This window comes from Dama dama, chromosome X, assembly GCF_033118175.1.
Source record: "Dama dama isolate Ldn47 chromosome X, ASM3311817v1, whole genome shotgun sequence".
Classification (NCBI taxonomy): Eukaryota; Metazoa; Chordata; class Mammalia; order Artiodactyla; family Cervidae; genus Dama; species Dama dama.
In genome coordinates, this window is record NC_083714.1 from 28343803 (window position 1) to 28367353 (window position 23551).

Consider the following 23551-nt stretch of genomic DNA (forward strand, 5'->3'; position numbering starts at 1 on the left):
ATCTAAGGCAGGGTCTCTCAAGCTCATCACTATTTTTATGAATAATTTTATTTATTTATTTTTGTCCATGCAGGGTCTTCATTGCTGCGTGGACTTTTCTCTAGTTGGCGCAAGTGGGAGCTCCTCTCTAGCTGTGGGTGTGCGGGCTTCTCACTGTGGTGGCTTTTCTTGTTGCGGAGCACGGGTTCTAGGGCACACGGGCTTCAGAGTTTGTAGCACATGGGCTCAATAGTTGTGGCCTATGAGCCTAGGTGCTCCGCAGCATGTGGGATCTTCCTGAATCAGGCATGTGGGATCTTCCCAGATCAGGGATTGAACCCAAGTTTCCTGCATTGGCATGCAGATTCTTTATCACTGAGCCACCAGGGAAGCCCAATCTCATCACTATTGACTGAATAGTTCTTTGTTGGGGGAGGGAATTGCCCTGAACCTTGTATGTTTAGCAGCATCCTTGGCCTCTGTGCACCAGATGCTAAGTAGCATCCAACCTCCAAGTTGTGACAATCAAATACATCTCCATGAATATCCAAATGTTCTCTGGAGGGCAGAGTCATCCCCAGTTGAGAATCACTGTCCTAATGAGACAAATTATTGTCTTTTCTTTGCATTGATCATTCTGCCTTTTCCTCCACCTTTCAGCTGAAATGTGACTTGCTTAGGGAAGCTTTCCTTGCCCACCAAGTGAGTTTAAGGCCCCTGACATACGGTGTGCATCTATATACTGGACTATCAGCGAAGTCCCCCTTGATGTATTTTTATACCATTTGGTAATCATCCTTTAGCATACTGGTTACAATTTTAATTTTATAGCTATTTTTGTCTGTCTCAATTATTAATTCCATAAAGCAAAGACTGGGAGTCTGTATTTCATTGCTAAATACCTAATGCTTTGCATAGTAACTAGCATATAGTAGGTGCTCAAGAAATAATTCTTAAATGAATGAATGATCGTTATTGAAAATATAACTGCCCTCTCTTATCTGTTCATATTTCTATCATAGCACTCACCAAGTTTCTGCAGTAGGTCTCTATTTACACTGTGACCCTTCTTTAAGATAAAGGAAGGAGATACCATCTTATCTGCTTCCTCAGTATGTTTCACAACTGCTGGCACATGACACATATTCCTTAATACACACATATGTGCTATCCACCCCTTTATTGAATTTACTAATGAAGTAAAATCACTTATTGGGCTTTTAATCAGCAATAAACTAACAATGAATTTAGGCTTAATTGTCAGTTAACAAAACAAATGTGATTAAGTAGACACTCCTACTCCAATGTAAATATTATCTCTCATTTGAAAGATACATTTAAGTCTGTACCAACATATCATAAAGTGAAAAAGCTCAAGAAGTGCAGTCAGTTAAAAAAAATCTATCTATAAATTGCCAACTAATTTGGCTGATTTTTTCCCAATGACTGAATGTTTCAACATTAAGCAGAGAAAGCTTGAAACTAGCAACATAAAGGACAGAGAAGAAAACAGCCTATATAAGTTTCTGCCATTAAGTCAGGTTGAAGTATTTTTGTTTCTTTATTCCATGTTGGTTTTTCATGTCCTAAACTGAGTCCAATTTTAAGTTTTCAATTTGACCAAGAAGATATCAGAGAATAGAAAGGAGACATGTGGATGAAGGGAGGGTAACATTTTTCTGCACAGTTCTTCTTAGCATGACTCTTAGAAAGGAAGTTTGAAGGCAAAATGTGTGAGATAGGAATTAAGCTGCAAATGAAATTATTGTGTTTAAGGCAAGTGTAATATGCATGCCATGCTGAACAGATACAAAATGCATCACCATAAAAGCATGTTTGCTGTGATCTACAAGTGCTTGTAAGACTTTGGGAAAATGTGCTATGTGGGTGTGCTATGTGAGTGGTTGTAGCCAGCCAGGCACTTCTGTCCACAGGATTTTTCAGGCAAGAATAATGGAGTGGGTTGCCATTTCCTCCTCCAGGGGATCTTCCCAATCCAAGGATTGAACCCACATCTCTTGCATCTTTTATCATTTGTAATAACAAAAATCTTTTCAAATTGTAAATATCAATCATGTTTGCAAAAATGAAAAAAAAAAAAAAAACTAAGCCACACAACTGCAATCTACATAAAGTATATATAAATAACCATGATCCTACCTGCCATTTACTGACTATTTACAAAAGACTAGTCACACTATATGCATAAATTATAAAGCTCACCCAAATTCTATGAGGTTATTATTATTACCTCAGTTTCACAAAGAGAAAACAGAGGATAAAGGAATTTGGAGCACTTGCACCAGGTTTTGCAGATACCAAGTGGCAGGGCTGGGACTTGAAATCAGATTTGCCTTTTATTAATTTAATGGAAGAAGAGATTGAGAAAGCCTTTGGTATAAAGGCATAAAGATACTTCTTTCTGGGCACCTTTTATATTTTATCGCCCTGATTATCAAATTTCCCCCTTACTCCAACATCTGTCCTCAGACTAGGAGTTCCTCAAGGGCATATACCATCTTCATTCCCATATTTCCAGTACCTACCACAGTGACAAGCACATAGTGGATATTTGACATATGCTTTTTAAATGAAAGAATGATATCTTGTTAACATAAATTCTATAAAGCCTGTGGAAGACAATTCTACCCAGATTTTGTCCATTCAGTTGCAGTGAAGGGCCGTGATCCAAAAAGGAACAAACTAGTGAGAAAGAACATGAAGTTTGTATTTAACAAGAACTGGGATTGCCTGACAAGGACTTCATTATATGTAAACTTGAACAGTTACATAGTTAAAATAGTTAATCAACATAGGATTGTCTCATCATATTTCATCTGAAAAAAAAATATGTTGAAGGAATGTGCAGTAAATATAGAGGACTATTCTTCATTTTGAAAATCAGGGCTCTTATTAAGAATCCAAATCACTGGCCTCCTCCTATCTACTATATCATATTTAGAAACCAGGATTTACTTCTTATGAATGGTTTTTGTAATTACTTTCTTTCATGCCCCACATATAGCACCAAAAATTCTCTTTATAATTGCAGTGCAATGTTTTTCCTAATTCTATTGCATCTAGCATTTGTACATGTTGCAGAATGAAAAAAAAAAGCAGTTATTGTGCCCCAATACTTACCTAAACTGGGAAAGATTGACCATAAATTATTATTGTGCCCTTTATCAATTTAAATCTTAAGCTTCTATAATGGCCATCAAAGTCAATGAAAATAGAAGGTGTCCTTAAGCAAAAAAACTCAAACATTAGGACATAATAATGATTTCATTAAGTGACAGCTTTTGAAAAGTTTTTTGAAGTATCTCAATGTGAATGATGATCAAGAATGTCATAAGATGTATATCTTACTTCTCTGAAGAGATAAGAGATGAATTTAAGCCAAACTAAAACAACATATCTGTGTCAGAAACAGACTATAATCAGGCATTTTTTTTTTTGCTTTTTTTATTTTTTTTTATTTATTTATTTTTTTATTTTTTTTTATTATTATTATTTTTTTTTTCCAGTGGCTTTTGTCATACATTGATATGAATCAGCCATGGATTTACATGTATTCCCAATCCCGATCCCCCCTCCCACCTCCCTCTCCACCCAGATTCCTCTGGGTCCTCCCAGTGCACCAGGCCCGAGCACTTGTCTCATGCATCCCACCTGGGCTGGTGATCTGTTTCACCATAGATAGTATACATGCTATTCTTTTGAAATATCCCACCCTCACATTCTCCCACAAAGTTCAAAAGTCTGTTCTGTATTTCTGTGTCTCTTTTTCTGTTTTGCATATAGGGTTATCGTTATCACCTTTCTAAATTCCATATACATGTGTCAGTATGCTGTAATGTTCTTTATCTTTCTGGCTTACTTCACTCTGTATAATGGGCTCCAGCTTCATCCATCTCATTAGGACTGGTTCAAATGAATTCTTTTTAACGGCTGAGTAATATTCCATGGTGTATATGTACCACAGCTTCCTTATCCATTCATCTGCTGATGGGCATCTAGGTTGCTTCCATGTCCTGGCTATTATAAACAGTGCTGCGATGAACATTGGGGTGCACGTGTCTCTTTCAGATCTGGTTTCCTCAGTGTGTATGCCCAGAAGTGGGATTGCTGGGTCATATGGCATTTTTTTAAAAATAGATTTATTTTTTTAAAAAAAGAGTCATTATACAACGGGTTATTAAAGACTGCCAAAAAAATTCAGGGGGCTCTTCCTCACCTCTGCAATTGTCATTATCCCCTTAGGGCTACTGTCAGCACTGCTGACCTAGAATGAGGCTTCTTTGGCTCCTTAGCAGGGGAACTAAGGCAAATTTTAAAAGTAGAACTCTGACATCCAAAAACCAGCATGGTCCAAATGAGCCTTGGCTCCATCATTGATTCTGTCACCTTGTGATGCTGTAAACATACAATGTTGTCATTACTTAAAACACTTTTAGAATTCCTCAGTGACTATTATATTTAGTGTTTGTTTATAAGCAACTGAAAAAATCAGCTTTATTATTCTGGAGTTTTTGATCACATACATATCTTGAACACCTATATTCAACAAACTTGACTCCGAATAGCATTCGCTTGTTCTGCCCAAATCAACTCCGTCTTCAAAGAAAACAAATGCCACCAGTGAGTACATTTCATGATAATTCCCAAGGTCTAAAAGCAGTAGTCAGAAAGAAACCCTAAGAAAATTTTTAGCAGTTAAGGCACTAGAATTAGTGTACAGCCTGAGATGATTATTCTAAGAGAATCACATTCATTTGCATGCAGATATTCTTGCAAGATGATATACTGCACACACATATCCACCCATTTGTATTCCCAGAGCAAATCTCAAGAAAAGCGTTACATATAAGGAAAATGTGTGCCTTCAGTGGTATGTGCCTGAAGGGTTGGGGAGGTTCCAGAGTAGGGGAAAAGTGAAAGTCGCTCAGTCGTGTCTGACTCTTTTCAACCCTTAGCTTATACTCTATTGTCAGGTCTTCTGAGTTTTTAATTGTATTTTTCTACTTTAAACCATTTTATGTGTCTCTTTGTCTCCATTATAAAATTGTGTGTTGTAAAGACTCTTATGTGGTATATGAGAAAAGAGTAATAGAGTTAAATTAGCAAATAATGTAAGCACTGTGGCAGCTGTTACCTTGAGTGAAGTGAGAATGCCCTGGCAAAGGAAAAAAGATCTGAAATCTGTTCAATGTTATCATGCTTTTATTGATCAATCTGTGCCCAACTAAAAAATAAACAACCAAAAAATACCCTTATCTAAAAGCAAACTTCAGGATGAGAATTAAGGAATATCTGATGTCTCTGAGGACAAGGGGCTGTGGAGTATTGATAGTACTTGCAATTTGAAGGTTTCCTCCAGAGGGGACTTCATGGTCTCATTAAAAAAAAATAAGTCACACAAAGGTGTGATTTTAGTTTGGACTATATTTTCTATTGTTCATTCCAATCTATTTGAAGGCAGCAAAGCAAACACTTTAAAGAAGTACATATCCAAAAAGTATCATAAACAGACAATAAAGACAAATGAAAAAGTGGGGAATCTTGACAGTATTTAAGACAGACAAGGGGATAATTTCCTTAATGTTTGAGAGCCCTTACAAACCAATAATAAAGAGACCAATTAGCTCAATAGAAATGTGAACAAAGCATACAGAAAATTCACAGGAAAAAATACATATGACAAAATAAAAGATGTTCAACTTTCTTCATAATTACAAACTAAAATGAGAAAAAGTTTTTTTTTTTAACTTGTCATATTGGCAAAGATTAACAAGTTTGATAATATCTAGTGTTAACTTAGGAGAAATAAGTGCTCTCAAGTCCTGTCATTGGGAGTCTAAATTGGTTCAACCATTGTATAGGACAAGGAAGTAATCAATACTTATCAAAATCTCAAATGCACATTCCCTTCATCTAGACAATTTCATGTCTAAGAATTTATCCTACAGATATATTTTTGTACTGTTTTGGGTATAGATATGATAGAATGTCTATGTGGCATTTTTGCAAAACTGGAAAGAACTAAGAATTCCACAGGAAGGATATGTTTAAAAAGATTCAGATGTATCCACATAACAGAATACTAGACAGCTCTTCAAAAGAATGCGAAAGCTGTACATGAGCTGATACAGAAAGTTTTAAAACATGCTTGAGTGAAAAATCAAGGGACAAAACAAGACATTAACAGTGGTTATGATAGGAAATGAGTCTGGAGGCGAGTCCCTTGATTTTTCATGAATCAGAATTGAACTCTCCTTTATGGCTGAATACTATCCCATGGTCTTCTTCAGCACCAAAATTCAAAAGCATCAACTCTTCAGCACTCAGTCTTCCTTATGGTCCAACTTTCACATCCATACTTGACTACTGGAAAAACCATAGCTTTGACTAGACAGACCTCTGTCAGCAAAGTGATGTCTCTGGTTTTTAATACACTGTCTAGGTTTGTCATAGCTTTTCTTCCAAGGAGCAACTGTCTTTTTATTTCATGGCTGCAGTCATCATCCACAGTGATTTTGGAGCCAAAGAAAATAAAATCTGTCTCTATTTCCACTTTTTCCCCATCTATTTACCATGAAGTGATGATGGGATTGGATGCAATGATCTAGTTTTTTGAATGTTGAGTTTTAAACCAGCTTTTTTCACTCTCCTCTTTCACCTTCATCAAGAGGCTTTTTAGTTCCTCTTCACTTTCTGTCATTAGAGTGGTATCATCTGCATATCTGAGGTTGCTGATATTCCTCCTGGCAATCTTGACTCAACTTGTGCTTCAACCAGCCTTGCATTTCACATGATGTTCTCTGCTTATAAGTTAAATAAGCAGGGTGAAAATACACAGCCTTGTCGTACTCCTTTCCCAATTTGGAACCAGTCCATTGTTCCATACCTGGTTCTAAGTGTTGTTTCTTGGTCTGCATATAGGTTTCTCAGGAGACAGGTAGAGTGGTCTGGTATTCCCATCTCTTTAAGAATTTTCCATAATTTGTTGTGTACCATGGTATGTATATACCACATTTTGTTTATCTATTGAGCACTTGATGGACACCCGTGTTGTTGCTACTTTTTAACTATCAAGAATAGTGCTGCTATTAGCACTAATGTACATGTGTATGCATTACTTTTAAATAAAAACTAGTTCAAATACTAAAAAGTAATATAGCCAGCAGAACTATAGTCACTCAGAGGAAACCTCCATAAGAAAGTGGAAAAGTAGATAGGGTGGGTTTTCTATGGAGAGTTATTGTACCATCAGTTACTTATAGGATAGAAAATTTGAGGAAGTCTTCAATAGGAAACAGATTTAAACACATGGTTTTCCTTTTCTGAAGGCATATGGGTCAGTTTGTTAGAAATAAAAATAACTACTTTCATATATTATATTCATGAAAATGTTGAATTATACCAAAGCTTCAGAGCTAAAGATTCACCTTCCCAGTTTACATTCAAGTTCCTAAAAGATAATCTACAATTTGAAGAAACAGAGCCTGAACAGTGCAAAACTATCTTGCTATACAGACTTAGGATGGTTAATTTTATGTGTAAACTTGGCTAGACCATAGTACTCACTTATTGGTCAAACACCAGTCTAGATGTTGCTGTGGAAGTATATTTTGTGGATGTGGTTAACATCTAAACCAGTAGACTTTGAGTAAAGCAGATTATCTTCCATAACGTAAATGTCTCATCCAACCAGTTGAAGACCTAAGAGAAAAGACTGTCATACTGTGAGGAATAAGGAATTTTGCTCCCAGACTTGCTGCAATACCCTGGGTCTCCAGCCGGCCAGTCTACTCTGCAGACTTTGCCAGCTCCCACAATTATCTGAGCCAATTCTTAAACTCCTTCTCCCTCACTCATGCACTTGCTTTCTCTCTCTCTCTCACTTTATGTTGGTTTGGCCAAATAGTTCATTCAGGTTTCTCATAATATCTTACAGAAAAATCCTAATGAACATTTTGGCCAATGCACTATATAAATGTAACATACATTTATATCATAGATCAATCAATCCATCCTATTGGTCTTCTACTTTGAAGAACCATGACTAATGTTAGACTCAGTGAATGTTTATGTTGGAAAGTATTTTAAATATCATCTAAATTGAATCCTATTTTTTTATGGTTGAGAAAATTGAGGACCAAAGAGTTTAAGTGGCATGTCCTAAAATCAAAGAACAGTAAGCTAAGGCCTTCCTAGGATGATAATTTATTTCAAAACATTTTTTGAAGTACATGAGAATAAGGTCACAGAAGGTGTCCCCATACCTGTGTGCTTAGGAAAGGTGAGAGGGAAAGTAGAATGATCAAATTATCATTTAAACATATACAACGTTTGGAAAAACATGCCGTTTCCCCAAACTACTTTATAATATGATTATATGGTTCCTGGAGGCTAGTTATAATTGAATTATAGGGTGTCTTGTTCACATTCTAGCTGGTGAAAAAAAAAATTGCTCAGCTCTGCTTCGCGGTTCTCTAAACACCGGCTAGAATACTCATGAGGCAGCTTATAATTCAATTATAACTCCCCTCTGGGAACCATATAATTATATATAAAAGACCTAAGCCATCATATGTTCTCCATTTATTTTTTGCTATGAAAGGATTTGTCTAAAGTCTGATATTAAATTTGAATAGGTCTGAGTCAATTTGCACCTCAAGATTTACCCAGATACTAAGATAATAAACTGTATTCACCTAGCTGAAAGAGACTACAAGTTGATCTGTTTACTCAAACAAAAAGCACATAATATTCTTATCTGTCTTTGGAGATTATATATACAAACACACATCCCATACAGATACACACTCATGTTTTTAATTGAACTTGTAATGAAATAGTATAGTAAACCACTAGCATAATTACTATGACTCAGACCTGAATAAAAGACTTTAGCACACTGCATCATTAGTTAATGGCTCAAAAGAGTATATAATTTGCAGAAATAAGGCTGGGATGGGGGCGTGCTGATATTGATCTTAATTCAAGGAAACTCTCTGCCTCTCTGACTCATTCATTTATTCATTTAGCAGACAGTCACTGAGCACTGCTCTATGCCAAATATTGTGTTTCCCTCCACTACTCAGAGCTCACTTGAGAATGTTCTTGAGCTCCTGAATGTGCACATGCACACATACCTCTTCTAGAACACAACCCATTATATTTTTTTAAACAATGAGTTCCAAAGTTTGTCACTTATTTAATTACACAAGGATTTCACATACACCCCATATTTAACATTGTGCTTGGCTACAGTATGCGCGAAACATAAACCATACTCTCTAGAATTTTACAATGTAGCTGAAGATCTAAGGATAGCTTACAAGTGGAGAAAACCTAGAGGTTGGCAAGGAGAAGCTGTAGGGTAGTTAAATGTGTAGAAGAGGAGATGAGGTATGCCAAAACTAATTCTGTACACCCCACAAGTTCGCCTGTAAGATGTTATGAGACTGCATCATAATTCCTTTGACAATTCAGCCTTTCACTGTCTGTCTGACTTGTGTTCTCAAGCAGTAAAGGTTTAAATCCCAGGCTATGGAATCTGAATGTCAGGCTTTCAGCTCTGAGACTTACTAACTATAGGATCTGGGGAAAGGTACTTAACCTCTCTATGCCATCATATTGCTCATATGTGAAATGCAGATGATAGAATTTATCTCAAAGGGTTGTAGAAATTAAGAATTAACCCAGGAAAAGCACTTAGAATATGTTATGAGGGGCTTCCCAGGTGGCACTAGTGGTTAAGAACTCTCCTGCCAATGCAGGAGATGTAAGTGATGTGGGTTCAATTCTTGGGTCAGGAAGATCCCTTGGAGTAGCAAACAGCAACCCACTCCAGTATTCTTGCCTGGGAAATCCCATGAACAGAGGAGCCTGGCAGGCTACAGTCCATGGGGTTGCAACAAGTCAGACATGACTGAGCAACTGAACACACACACACACACACATGTTACGAACTGAAAGTTCGCACCCTCACAAAATTCATGTTGCAATATTGACCCCAATGGGACCATGTTAGGAGGGAGGTCTTTGGGAGGAGATTAGGTCATTTGGGTGGAATCCTCATAAGTGGGATTAGTACCCTTATAAAAGAAACCCCAGAGACCTCTCTTGCCCTTTTCACCATGTGAGGGCACAGCAAGAAGTGGGCCCTCACCAGGACCTGAGTCAGCTGGCACCTTGATATTGGACTTCCCAGCCTCCAGACCTGTGAGAAATACATTCCTGCTGCTTATAAGCCATCTGTCTATGGTACTTTGTTATAGCAGTCTGAATGAACTAAGAATAGTTCTTGGCACCTGGTAAGTGCTTAATAGCTGTCAGCTCCTATAATACTTTTGTTGTTGTCATTGTTGTTTTCATAACCTTCATCATCATCATCTTAGTACTACTGACAGGAGGTAACAGGGGAATTTCCTTCAGATTAAGATATGGCTACCATGTAACTCCATGGCTGATTCATGTCAATGTATGACAAAACCCACTACAATATTGTAAAGTAATTAGCCTCCAATTAATAAAAATAAATGAAAAAAAAAGATACGGCTACCATTGGGGACTTTTTCACAAAGTCAGAATTTTTTAAAGGTGATGCTAAAAGATGAAAATCAGCATATAGTAAAGAACAGGGTGTGACTAGCTTAAGATAATATAACTTAGGAAAGACATGGAGGCCAAAAAATTCAGGGGTGGAAGGTTTTTAAAGTCTCTCCAGGGCATGATAAAAAAAAATGAGTGAATATGAATATGATGATAGTTGTCAAACCAATCCTGGAATCAATAAGTAGATAACCCCTATTTTGTATCTGTCTTTTCTGTCAAAGAGATTTATTTTTGAACTAAAAAGAATAACAGAATCATTAATAAGAATAAACTGAAGCCCAGGATTCATGAGAAAGAAGTATTATTAATAAAAGCACTTAATGTTTCTTGACCCTCACAAAAGATTTCTGAGATTACTGACTTAGTTCTGAGGCTAGGATGCATCCAGGACTAGCAGTCAACGCAGATGAACTCTGAATATGTCTTAACAAACTAACTTCACTTTCCTTTTGAGCAGGCTGACTAACTGACAGAACAGGGAAATAGACAGATGTAAGTGTTTCATATTCAGCAAAGCACTTTGCAAAGTCTTTCTTGATGTACTATTGGCTGAGTTTAAACAACACATGAGACAAACGATGGTGCCAATTAAGTTAATGCTTAAATGAATGAACAACCATATCAAGGTTTAATTTGGTTAATTTCTGTCTAGCAATCCCCTCACCTGCATCCTATTTAACATTTTTATAATCCATGCCATGGGTGAGGAAGTAGTTTTTCGATGACACAGAGCTATTCAGAAGAGCTAACATGTTGAATAACACAACTGTGATGCCCCCAAATTCACAACAGGATGGAACTATGAGCCAAATATAACATGTTATAATTTCATAGACAGATAAATAAAATCTTGCATTTGCATTAAAAATTGTATATACTACTTCAGTACATCGTGGGAGAAACTGGCTTTAAAAGAGTGCTGTGTATAGAGACTAGGAGATTCTAGTTGACCACAAGCACAACGAGTTGGCAGGATGATGTGGTTGACATGAGTATAGGCTATATGAATGGAAACGTAGATTCTTAGGACAAGAAATATGATGCTCGTGATCTAATTTGGGCTGCCCAAACTATTCCTTAGAGTGTTGTATTCAACTATGGGTTCCCTGTCTTTAAAAACCCATGGACCAAATAGGGCATGTGCAGAAGAGAGTGATGAGGATGGCTGAACGGCATGAAATATGTCATCCCTGCATGTACTTAATGGCCACTTGTCAAGAAAGCTGTGGACTCAAATAACAGGAGCAGATGACTTACATACCTATAAGGATTTTTCCAAGCCTAAGTCTATGCCTTAAAGAGGGCAAACTGGTGGGAAACTGGGAACTAAAGAACGCAAGACTAGTACTAAATGAAGGGTATTCCATGGATAAATTTCTGATTGGGTCAGCTTTTCTCTGAAACTCAGAGGGTCTGGGACAACCTTCCCCAGTTCCAACTACGACTGGCCTCTAGCCCAGAGCCCCTCCCTCCAATTTGCCAGATTCTGAATCTAGCTATTTACACTAATAAAGAGGAATAGAAAATCACTGATGATTTTTTTATATCCTTCATTATTATTTTCTTTAGGTTATAATCCCCAAAGAGTTGACTACATAGGGAACATCTTGCAGTGTGGGAAAGATGATTGAACTGAGAGGACACCAAAGTTACATAAGACTTGCTTTAGTCCATTTTCTCTGGGTCTAAATTTTGTCATCTGAGAAAGGAGGCAGTCGGATTAGCCTCTAAGGTCATTTTTTACACTGAAAATATACTATAATTCTATTACTATTGTGTTAATTTTTAAGGAATACCTATGATTCTTTTCTAAGGAAGTAACAAAGTATGAAAATAAGCCATTGCTTGAGTCAGTGAATTTAACTGAATGAAATAATTCCATGATTCATTTTCAATTCAGAGAATGCTAAGAACTTTAAGCTCAGTGATTAAACCTGCCTGCCAATGCAGGAGACATAACAGACTCATGTTTGATCCCTGGGTTGGGAAGATCCCTTGGAGAAGGAAATGGCAACCCACTCCAGTATTCTTGCCTGGAGAATCCATGGACAGAGGAGCCTGGCAGGCTATGGTCCATAGGGTCACAAAGAGTCAGACATGACTGAAGCAACTTAGCAGTTTTATTTCTGGTTCTAGTCACTTTAAGTGGTCTCTTGTTTGGTGTTTAGTTGGTTGATTTAAACTCAGGTCCATTTTTTACCACATTAGTTCAATCTGGTAGAAATTCACACTATCCTTCTTTAAAGAGCTGCCTCTTAGCATAGGAAATACCAGGACAAGCAAAAAACGAACTTGGAGCCAAAATTCTATGCTTGAGAGAGAAGGTCAGAAGCCCTAAAAGACCACAGAAGAGGAGTGAACCTGCTATTGCTATGAATTGCCTTCCCCAAGTAGGGTTTCTTCAAATTAGAATAGCTCCTTCTAGTTTTTGATTCAACTTACATATTTGAACCTAAATGTGTCATTTACTTAAAGGCAGAAATATCTCACATAAGGAAAAACTAAAAGGCCCAAACATAACAGTATTTATAGATGTAGGATTTAAGGCATAAATGCTTCATTTTCAGTGACTTTTGAATGTAATTTTCTCAGAACTAGAAACGGCAGCTCAGGGAGGGTGGGATGGATTGGGTGAATGGGATTGGCATATATACACCAACCACTATGTAGAAAACAGATAACTAATGAGAACCTACAGTACAGCACAGGGGACTGTACGCAGTGCTCTGTGATGACCTAAATGGGAAGGAAATCCAAAAAAGAGAGGATATATATGTACGTATGTGGCTGATTCATTTTACTGTACAGTGGAAACTAACACAACATTGTAAGGCAATTAAAAAAAAAAAAAAAGAAATGACAACCCAGAGACCAATGTTCACTTCTCACCATAATAGTACATTGATTTACAGAGATACACACCGAATGTTAACAGCTCATTCTTGCCTCAACACCTCCCAAAGAAAGGGTTCATTTTCCTTAGAATACAAGTCAACAAGTCTGGGGGAAAATCCAATCTCATAAAAACATCCAATGACATGAACAATTCCCCAAGCATCTTAGAGCATTTATTCCCAAAATAACACTGCTGTTCAAACAGATTTCAGTTTATCATGTTGGAGCCTTCCGGGTAAGGGACACTCTGCTAGAGACTCTAGGGTAAAGAATTTGAAATGCTATTTGTTGACAGGAAAGGGGAAATATATATAGTCTATTTAATGAAAGATTTTCCTATTGCTTCCCTGTATTTTAAAAATCATTCATCTCTGCTCATCACTCCTTGGGTTCCAGTTGATCTATTGTTATCAGTTATCTGGGCTTTCAGTAACTCAAGTTCAGTCATCAAAAGGAATTGCTATTCAAGGACTGGTGAGGCAGGCAAACTTCTATCATGTCTAATCTAGGTAGCAGACCACAGCTTTCTTAATGCTGCCAAAGTTTGAAATGGCTTCTCTAGGTGGTTGTTTCTTGTTTTCATTTTGTTTTTCACTTCAGAAAGAGATGGTTTTTGTTTTCAAACTTATACCAGAGAAACTGACCAGGCTCCCCCATTCAGCCTTTATACTTTGCCTTCTCATCCTGCCTTTCCTTTTTTGAGAGAATAAAAGTTGCCTTTGAAATATCCTTTAATTTTCTATAAATTCCAGTGAAAAGTTGATTCAGAATTGATATGCAGCGCTAAGGAAGGCATATGTCCAAAGGAAGAGTAAGAATTAACCTTTTAGTACCACACACTAAAATATGCACTCTGGATTTACATTATTGAGCAAAGAAAGACAAACTAATAATAAGCCACTGACCTGGAAATAATCACAATTGCTATGTGATACAGTGAGAATTAGGAGTTGACTTGGGGAAAGCAAGCAAGAATGAAAAGAAGCACTGATAACAATGTTTAGAATTTTCACTTAGGATGAATGACGCTATCAGTTGCCACAGCGCCTCTCTCTTCACACTTCAACCCCAATTATTCCTGCTCACTGTCTTGCTCCATGACAGATATGGAAAAGATCCAGAAAAAAACTTAATTAATAGAATAAGGAACAACAACAACAAGAAAGAGAAAGGTTGAAAAGAAAAGGATATGATGGAATCTAACAAAAGAAGTTACAGATTGAATGAATCACTTTTCCAGAATGCAAAATTAGGTAATATCCTATGAAACTGATGAATGAAGTTTATGATCAATGAAATAAAATACTACTTTATATATCATTATCCATTATTTGTTTCAAATATGTTGAATCTATGGGAAAGGTATATGAATAAGACATTACTTAACCTCGAGTTCATGTTTCAGCTGGGCAAATACATAAAACCTAAACATGATAAAAATATTATAAATTATTTAAAAGAGTTATGGGCTATGAGTATAAGGACATATTAGGGGACTTCTCTGGCTGTCCACTGGTTAAAACTCTGTGTTTCCAATGCAGGAGGTGTGGGTTCAATATGCAGTCAGAAAACTAAGATCACACATGCAGCATGGCTGAAAAATAAAATTTAAAAAAAGATGTGGGGACTTCTCTGGTGGTACAGTGGATAAGAATCCACCTGCCAGTGCAGGGGACACAGGCTCTATCCTTGGTCTGGAAAGATTCCATATGACGCAGAGCAACTAAGCCCATACACCACAACTATTGAGCCCACACTCTAGAGTCACTACTCCACAACAGGAGAAGCTACCGCTTGAGAAGCCTATGTGCCACAATGAAGAGTAGTCCTCACTTGCCCCAACTAGAAAAAGAGCTAACAAGGGTGGAATGGGCTACGTCGGAAGTTCTCCAGATAATCTCATTTAGTGGAATGCTGTAGAAGGGATTCAAATATTATATGGATATATATATATGGGGTATTATATGGATATATAATAAGGGGATAGCATAGAATATATATGAGGATATTATATATATCCTCAGTCCTGAATATCCATTGGAAAGACTGATGCTGAAGCTGAAACTCCAATACTTTGGCCACCTGATGCAAAGAACTGACTCACTGGAAAAGACCCTGATGCTGAGAAAGACTGAAGGCAGGAGGACAAGGGGATGACAGAAGGATGAGATGGCTGGATGGCATCACCAACTCGATAGACAAGAGTCTGAGTAAGCTCTGGGAGTTGGCGATGGACAGGGAAGCCTGGCGTGCTGCAGTCCATGGGGTCACAAAGAGTTGGACACGACTGAGTGACTGAACTGACTGACTGACTGATTTATATATATGTGTGCATATATATATATATATATAATGGATATATAGAAGGGGAGGTATTGGAATAGATAACTTTTCAGATCCCTTCCAAGTGGGATTCTACTCACCCTTCCACAAGAGAGCTCTTCAAATAGATGGAAGATAGATCTAATCTCTTGCAGTTTGTGGGACCTTATTTCCCCAACCTGGGGATTGAATCCAGGCCATAGCTGTGACAGCACTAAGTCCTAACCACTGGACCAGGAGAGAATTCCCTCAACCTCAATATTTTAAATCCCTTTATCCATTTTGCAGAATATGTCTTAAACTTACACAATCTTAAGTAAATATATAATCTCAATTAGGCTGGGTAAAAAAACAGTAACTCCAGCATGCTTTACCTTTACCTTTCTGGTTGATCTCTTCCAGATGCCGTCATGTAGTCAGCCCATGTTCCTAACCAAATCTGGCACTGAAAGCTGAGTGTACTAATTCCCCCCAGAACCAACCAGATTCCCATGTTACTAATCAGGATTTTATGTACAGTTAAACCTTAATTAACTGAAGCCCAACCGATGAAACATTTTATTTCATACTCTATACTCAACCTTTATGAGAAAAAGGAAGATGGTGATTAGGTGAGTGGGCATCTTGAATGTATGAGTACTTAAAGAAAAACAAACTAATCTCCTAAGAAATGATCTAGTCCTATTCATCACAAGCTCTTACTTTTTCTGTACAATAAGGACTGATTTCATAATTATGAACTTGAGACCCTGAAAAAATACTCCAAATACTAAAGTAAAACTCAATTATGTTCACTAAGGTAGCAAAATGGACTACAGTTTTATAAAATGTTTTAACCACAAAGACTGAAATAAAAGATAGCTGTACTACTTAATTTTTTAAAAGCCTCAATTAACATCCCTTTCCCCAAGTATCTAGTTAATCAGGACTTTTCTATATTATAGAGCCATATGCTTCACTATCACATGTGAAGGGAAAGGGAATATTTCATTTTCACTTCTACACCTACTACTGATGTGACACCCAGGTGTTCAATAAATATTTGTTAAGTGAATTAAAAATATACAAGTACTACTACTACTACTATTATTAGCCTCCCTCAGCAGCCACATTGTCTTTTTCATCTTCAAAAAATTGCTAGCTCTGTAGTCATATATTGCTGTCACGTCATACAAGTAAGGTACATACAATTATAAATAACATACATATGGTATTATGTGCATTAATCATATTAGACTATAAGATATTAAAACCAAAAGGGAACCTGAAGGTCATCTAATTTAACCATAAAACTTTACAGAGGTGGAAACTATGGTTCAGAGAACTTAAGTGACTTGTTAAAGGTCATACAGCTTGTTAGTGATAGCAGTAGGACTGAAACATTGGCTTTTCTTTCTCTTTTCTTTCTTCTATTACAAACTGGCCCTGCATTCTTTAAAGTAAAGGATGAAACAGGTCTACATTTTGTGTGTGCTGAAACAAGAAGTTGCTCAGACTTGTCATTCCATTTTGACACTAGAGCACTCAGGCACAAAGAAAGCTGGCTTTTCTCTACTTTATGAGAAGGGTGTCCTGTGTATTTATTTTGTATCCTTGCTACTCTAAATTCAATCTGATGATGTTTTAAGAGACAGTAAAAGCCAGAATGATGCATCATAGATTTATCTTTTAGTGGCAGTAATGCAGGAATTGCCATCTCCTATTATTTGGTAGTAATTTATAAGAGTACCTGTTGGGCACCAAGACATGAAGAGTTGTTTATGTTATCACACTAGTATCTTCTCACTTTCTTTTTAAAGAAATTGTAAATCTTGGTAAATGAGTTGCCCACACAGGGACTGTCATGAAGCAAGGTTTGGGGCTGCAGTATTCAAAGTCTGAGGGGCTGTAATGAACAAAAAATGTTCAAAGTCTAGGGAAGAAACTGCAAGGCAACACTGGTAAGCATTCCATCTCTAGCGGAAGCTTCCATGCCACCTTGATTTCACATCTCATTTGGTATTGACAATTATGAATGTTACATTACGTTCATAATGTCAGGTAAAGCCTTTTTATGATAAAGGGGGAGGGTTTTGGTCATTTGCCTTATGATCATATTGAGAGATTAGCTCTAGAAAGAAGCTTCAAAAACTATATATAGTCTGGAATGGCATGCTAAAATCTAACCTGGACAATAAAAAAAGAGTTTCTCATGGCAAACAAGCCTCAATAAGAATTAATGAGATGATATTCTACAAGAGTATGAAATATTTCAGATTTTACGCTGTGTATCACTTTGAGGCACAAAACAAGAGGCAGAAAAACCAGTATGCTGTATGCTGTCAATCCTCTAAACACTCAATAATCTTTGTGGATACAGAGGGAAATTTTAACAGAAAGAAACCTGATAACTTATGAAAATATTAAGAAAAGTAATGATGACCAAAATAATCCTATTTCTTCAGTTTCTGACCTGTAGTATCTATTGTCTCTGCGAAAATGGAACACATTGATGAAGAAGAGATTAAAAGCATTCTAAAACTTAATGGATGATCAACTCAAAAATATCATATACTTACTTTGCTGTTATGGCCAATCATAAAGTGTACCTGAAAAAATAAAAATGCAATTTCAATTTCCTTGATATTTTATGTTTATATTATTAAAAATGATAGCATAGCTTTTAAATTTATACATCAGAATGGTCATTTGAGGAAAAATGGACTTTCACAACTTGAATCCTTTATAGGTCCCCTTTTTTTTCACTTTTGTAATGGTGATTAAAATTCAAGATAGGAGTTACCCACAATGTTTTTCATCTCTGTAACTTGATTTTCAACACTGGTTTTTCTGAGTCATTGTAGCTATAAACAGTCATCATTTTCAAAATAAATCACTATGGATAGTGGGCAGGAGGGACTAATGCCTGCAAGGTTTCTATTCAGTCTACTTCACTTCAAGGTCTACTTAGTGCATTTTTACTTCATTAATCAATGGTCAAATACTTAATAAGTTCCTTCCAAGTCAAAGAACATCACTCACCAGTCCCCGTCATTGCAGAGCTGAGTTGTAGCAGATTATTGCCACAAGAGATTACTGAGATGCTTGACAAACTAGCTTATAATGTTTCATCCTTACTGTGTCAGGTAAAATTTAGCTGAATTAGGATTGACATCAAAGGCATTTCTGAAAAGGTCATGATCTTATCACATTGCTTAGATTAAGCACTGTAAGGATTTGCTTCAGGTTGAGTAGGAAATCTTTAAAACTCGAGACAACTTCCAGAAGACATGTGGACATTTCTCCCTCAGCAACCTCAGTGAATTTGTTGGAAAGCCATAATGTTGACAGGGCTGCTTATGTAATTAACTCATAAGACTGGAAGGTAGTATAGTCAGTGCTTCTTCCATGATTCCAGAGCAGCCAGAGAAAATACAGCCTGTTGGATCACCATTTTTTTTTTTTTTTTTTTTTTTTTACCAGCACGTCTTCACAACTCTATCTTTCCTTTACCTGTTCTGAAGCTAGTCACTCTGGGCCTGACTCCTCAAGGCTGGCCCTTCGAGCCTACTTGCTCAGACATAAAACTGATTTTACCATGTAAGTGACTGCTTAGACAGCTGTCACACCACATCACACCCCAACCCACCTGTATCACATCCTATCACCTAAGCTCTTCCAAACTCAGTCTCTAAATGGTTTGGATCAGTACCAGCCAGCCGACAAACTGTCTCTATCACCCGGGGACTCTATCACTCAAACCTTTTCATTTTTAACTACTCATCACCAGCATGTTTAAGCCATGCACAACCAGTCTTCAGTGTGATTGCAACAGTTTCCTATCTGACAACAGTCCCTAGTACAGACACCATAAGGGGCTTCCCTGGTGGCTCAGCGGTAAAGAATCTGCCTGCAATGCAGACGTGGGTTTGATCCCTGGGTCAGGAAGATCCCCTGGAGGAGGGCATGGAAACCCACTCCAGTTTTCTTGCCTGGAGAATCCCATGGACAGAGGGCCCTGGTGGGCTACAGTCCATGGGGTCACAAAGAGTCAGACACGACTTAGTGATTAAACAACAAAAGACTCCCTACTCCCAAGAGCAACACCCATTACATCAGGGCTATTTCTCACCACACGCCACTACTCACCCTACTTCCTCAGCCTTCCTTCTTCCCTTCCCCATTATCTAGCCAAAGCCTATCCATCACCCACCATCAAATGTCCCTTTGTTCAGAAGGCCTTCCCTGATTGCTTCAACAATGATGAAAGCTATTATGTTTAGCATATATTACTTGACACTTTGAGTCTGTTAGTTTAATTGAGGTATAATTTACATACTATAGAATACACCCATTTAAAGTGTACAGTTTAATGGTTTTTAGTTAACTTACTGAATTGTGCAACCATCACCACAAACCAATTTGATAATACTTACATTACACCCCAAATATCCGTTAGCAGCCACTCTCTGTTCTCACCCCCAGTCCCTGACAACATGTAAATCCATGGCTGATTCATGTCAATGTATGACAAAAACCACTACAATATTGTAAAGTAATTAGCCTCCAACTAATAAAAATAAATGAAAAAAAAAAACAGCTAGTCTATTATTTAGCTTTAAAGATTTGCCTTTTCAGAATATTACTTATGAATGGAATCATATGATATGTGGTCCTTTATATCTAGCCACTTTCACTTAGCATAACATTTTTGAGATTTATCCATGTTGTAGCATGTATCAGAATTTTCCTTTTTAGGAAATGGCTGAATAAGATTCCATTGTATGGGTATTTTACATTTTACTCATCCACTCACCAGTTAGATATTTCGGTTGTGCTTGCTTTGGGGCTATTAGTAATAACACTGTTACAAACATTCAGGTGTGTTTTGTGGGCATATGTTTTTATTATTCTTATGTCTATACCTAGGAGTAGGTCATATGGTAAATTTTTCAAATTTGGTAAATTTACATTTAATTTTTTTTTTAGATAACACCTTATAATCTGCCCATTTAAAGTATTATACAAGTCAATACATTTTAATATATTCACACCGTTGTGCAGCTGTCAAGACAATCAACTTCTGGACATTTTCACTACCCCCCAAAATAGTCCCATACCATTGCATCCGTTATTTACAATCTTCACAGGACCCATGAAAGTATTGATATCGAAAGTGAAAGTTGCTCAGTCATGTCCAACTCTTTGTGACCCCATGAACTGTAGCCTGCCAGGCTCCTCTGTCCATGGAATTCTCCAGGCAAGAATACTGAAGTGGGTTGCCATGCCCTTCTTCAGGGGATCTTCCCAACCCAGGGATTGGACCCAGGTCTCCTATACTGCAGGCAAATTCTTTACCATCTGAGCCACCAGGGAAGCCCCAAGTATTGATAGTACACCTCTAGTTTTACAGATAAAGAAACAGAAGATCAGCAAAGCCACACACCCACTAAGTATCATGGCCTGCATGTGAATCCAATCTGTATGACTCAATAGCTCACAATATTTCCACATTACCATATAGTCACTAATCCTCTTCTTTGAGATCACTCTAGGATATTCATTTGATTTCCTGTTTATGTCTCTCACTTAGTAATTAATTATCAACTTCCTTATCTATGTCTTATACTTCAAAAATAATGCCTTGTATCTACAATCAAAGCTTAAGTTTATGAAGAGCAAGAAGCACATACAGTAAGTAGCCCCCAACCATCCTTGGGGTTGGGGGAGAGATATGTTCCAAAAGCCCAAGTGGATGCCTGAAATCTCAAATAATACCAAGGCCTATATATAGACAGATAGATAGATAGTATTGAATATATATTGATTACATATATATTCAATACTTTTACCCTATACATATATATATTCAATACTTTTTTCCTATACATACATACCTATGATAAAGTTTAAATTATAAATTAGATACAGTAAGGGATTAAAACAATAATTAATAATCAAATACAAAAATTATAACAATACACTTTAATAAAATTTATGGTAATGTGATCTCTCAAAAGAGGTAACTGTACAGATTTAATGTCTTTTTCATCTTAACTAAGCACTAAACATTCACTGTGGCCATAACATTAGCAGTTTGAGGCGCAACAGCAAAACTAGCACTAATTTCTTTCCCCTTCTTCAGTTTCCTAAAGAGGTTTGTTCTTACCATAGATCTTAGCAACCTCAGTAAGTGATTTTTTTTCCTTCCTTATGAAGTCAAGAACTTTCGACTTTTTGCTTAAAGGAAGCACTTTATGTATTCTCTTTGGCCTAACAGAATTGCCAGCATCACTCCTCTTGTGCTTTGAGGGCATTATTAAGTAAAATAAGGGTTACCTCTCGATCAATACCCAAGGTGGCTACTAAAAGGCTGCCCAGTGCTCTGGACAAACTCATGACTCACCTCCAGGCAGGATGGAGTGGACAACGCCACTCAGAACAGCACATAATTTAAATCATGAATTGTTTATTTCTGGAATTTTCCGTTTATTATTTTCAGACCACAGTTGCCTGCAGGTAACTGAAACCATAGGTAAGGTGGAACAACTTACTATACTTCCTTTGCTTTCTCCTCAGTCCCAGGAAGTACTTAGTGAAAGTTATTCTTTAATATTAACCTAAATTTGTACTCATATTAAGGTCAGTTTTCAGTCTTTTCAATATAGCACCAGCAGCTTAAGTCCCATATTTTAGTCACTTCACCCCATAACTACCTTTACTCAGAATTGCTCCAGCAACATGTACTTAGTCTGCGCTGTGTGGTCTTTTAGATCTTCACGGTTTACCTGAATTAGGACTTGTCCTCTAGGTGCTGCTGCAAATATGTTAGACCCTTGTCTTCCCAATTTGATAAAAATCTTCTCATGGACAAATACTATGTCTTTTTGTTTGGGATCCCCTCTGATAACCAGCATAGTGATGAATAAACAACATATTTCCAATAAATGCTTCTTCCAGTGTTTGAATACTATCATCATCTCTCATGATGATGTCCCCCCTGCTTTGGAAGAATGGAACCTGGCATTCTTCCACATGCTTAGGCTGCTATAATTACTGTGTGCCTTTGGAAAAATTACTGCCCAGCCCTGGGCCTTTGTTTTGCCATCTGTAGCATAGGCATTGTGAGAAAAATCTCAGTGGTGTTTCCCACTTCTGAATCATCTGTTCAATGTGCTTACTAGAAGTCCTCAGTCATACATTCAATAGTTTCAGTATCCAATCCTTTTTGCTTTGATATGAATAAAGTGCTTACTAAAAACTCTTGCTACCTTTCTACATTCATTTTTATTAACCTAGGCCAGTTTTCACTTCTTTGTGGCAAATAAGCATGTAATATCTTTCATTCAACTTCAGATACTTTTGTATACTTATCATACTTTAAAATTGCAAAAATATTTTCTCACATCTAAAGTTTTTTCCTTCAAAGGATGACCTGCTCTCCTGGATTCCCTTCTTAGACACATCCTATAGCAACTTTCCTACTTCATTACATTTGTATTTGCATTTTCCTTTTCTGCTAGTTTTTTTCTTTAGAAAAAACTGAGACAGAAGTAAGACTTGGATATCAAGTGCTGTTGTATTTCAAAAGAAATGGAGCATTTTCTCATTAACTGTTAGAAAAATGAGCATAAAATTTGATAAGGATTAAAATAATTGGAAGAAACTGGAAGTTTTCCAAAATTTTCATCCAGAGAAACTATTTAAACAGACTATTTTATTTTTAAACAGCACCTTACCTTTATATATAGTC

General features: G+C 36.9%; 1 protein-coding gene across 1 annotated transcript in view; it reads right to left on the reverse strand.

Annotated features, from left to right (window-relative positions):
• Nucleotides 1–23551, reverse strand: part of TENM1 (teneurin transmembrane protein 1) — an 887850-nt gene that overhangs the window by 721600 nt on the left and 142699 nt on the right. The window contains exon 3 of the mRNA XM_061137497.1: nt 18378–18407. The gene's annotated coding sequence lies outside the window, so the exon portion shown is untranslated. The remainder of the gene's footprint in view (nt 1–18377; nt 18408–23551) is intronic.